General features: G+C 53.5%; 1 protein-coding gene across 1 annotated transcript in view; it reads left to right on the top strand.

Moving 5' to 3' along the window:
- LOC113214984 (uncharacterized) overlaps positions 1 to 1,967 on the top strand; it is a 39,868-nt gene that overhangs the window by 32,805 nt on the left and 5,096 nt on the right. The window lies entirely within an intron of this gene.

Raw genomic sequence — 1,967 nt, 5'->3', positions numbered from 1 at the left:
GACCGCCGCGAGGGTCTCCCTGCGATAGCGCGCCTCCCCGCCGGGGGGGAGGTGCGCGTTAGGCGCGGTGGTATGGAGAACTCTCGCTCTCGTTGGCGTTCGGTGCAGTACGCTGCATGTGCACACTTGCTACTTGGAAAGGTCGCGGTGGATGTGTATGAGATACGGTGACCGAGGAAAATAGAGAAGCTGGTCGTACATGTGATACCCCACGATAGACCTCTTTGCTCGCCTACAGTACCCTATGAAAAAATCATTTATCTGGTGCTGGTAGGACAGCGGGGACACCTGCAACAGAAATTTGCTCTTGGATCAGCCTAAAAAGCATTCTGTTGTTAACCGGACAACAACAGTCTTTGACCCACCCTTGTCTAAAAAGACTCCCGTCGCGTAGTATGAGGGACAGTGTCGAACGGTTAGCAACAGAAATGTTCTTGAGCCAACAAGTCCCTATGACCGACATGTCGTTAGCACAATTTTTTTTTAAAAGTGTAAGTGAGAATGAATGTTTGCTAATCTCTGCACAAGAGTGTGGATAAGTTTGTCGCACGATCTAACAGTGTGAATATATTTGCTCGGCTGCTGCGGTGAGACATTGTTTGAATATACTTTTCAGTGCGTACTTACCGGTACTTACCCGCGCCGTAACGCCGTCCGTACACCGTATACACCTTCGCTGCGCATCGCTCGCTCCAGATCTGGCGATGCACGACCCAGATAGTAGGGGGGGTTGACATTGAGGGGCTCGGGCGCCGCGGCCTTCGGCGTCCTCGCGCGCGGCGGCCGCCTCCCGGCTCGCCTGCCCCCAGCGCCCACCCCCGCGCCTGCCCAACGCACACCTTGACACTGCGTCACTCTGCCTGCCGTCAGCGGCGCGCTTAACCCCTGCACCTTGAGAGCTCTCACAAGTAGTGTTCACCTGCAAGGCAGACACTTTTACTCGCAAGTCGTGTCGTAGGACGGACAGTGATTTGCCCCCCCCCCCTCCCCGCCCCCTCTCCCCGAAGGCCTATGTATTTATTTATAGGAGCATCCAGTGTTTCATGAAGAAATAACTGAAGAGGCCATCGTGGGCGTTAAACACGTTAACGACGACATGGACGCCAGTTAAAAAAGACGTCTTTAAAGAATGCCTCTCGTCTTTATCGTGTTCAAGACTTGCAATAAAGTAGGTGCATGGGCTCCGTTGATTGAGCACTCAGAGTCAGAGCTATGAGTTGTGCGGCCAGTGCACTGCAGGAAGCAAACGTACGCTTTGGGTCCTTTGGTTAAATGAAATATATTCGGGGAGATTTTACCGTAACGACTGTGAAGACGCAACGTTGTAACGCATGACGCAATTAATATAGCGTTGCGAGGATAGCATAATTTGGGGCACAGAAATATATATTATTCATGAAATTTCTTTTCGTTTTCGTCAGCATTGTGATGCAGCTGAACTTGGCTCGAGTCTCGAAACTGTGTGTGCGTATAAAATACCACGTCCATTAAAACGAGCATCGTTACGCACATGAGAACGAATAAAGCGCCAAGTGTGAGTGCAGCTTCCCAGGGAGGTCGGCCGCTGCTGCCCGCATGGCATGGGCTCTGTCAGTGGGCCATAAGGCTGGACCTGTGGGTCCCGCGGGGCGGGGCGGGGCGGGCCCGGCCCACCCACCGGCGATGTAACGCAACGCCTCGTCCTCACGGTCCTTTCTTCTGGCAGCGGGTGTTGTGAACGGTCAGCGCTCGCAGACCCCCCCCCCCTCTCTCTTTCCCTCTCACTCTCCCGCGGGTCGAGTTGGTGCATTACGAGAATGACGAGTACTCTCCTCAGTGCCTCAAGTTCAAAGGCGGCCATGGAGGGTTTTCTCATGAGCGTTACGCGAGTTTTATATTCTCTCGCGGTGCAAGGCTCATGAGCCTTTTGTGTGTGTGTACACGATGTGCGTCGTGTCGTGCATATACATCTCTTCACTCTCACGGCA

Source organism: Frankliniella occidentalis, unplaced genomic scaffold, assembly GCF_000697945.3.
Source record: "Frankliniella occidentalis isolate FOCC.00 unplaced genomic scaffold, Focc_3.1 Scaffold196, whole genome shotgun sequence".
Classification (NCBI taxonomy): domain Eukaryota; kingdom Metazoa; phylum Arthropoda; class Insecta; order Thysanoptera; family Thripidae; genus Frankliniella; species Frankliniella occidentalis.
This window is presented reverse-complemented; position numbering and strand designations above follow the sequence as displayed.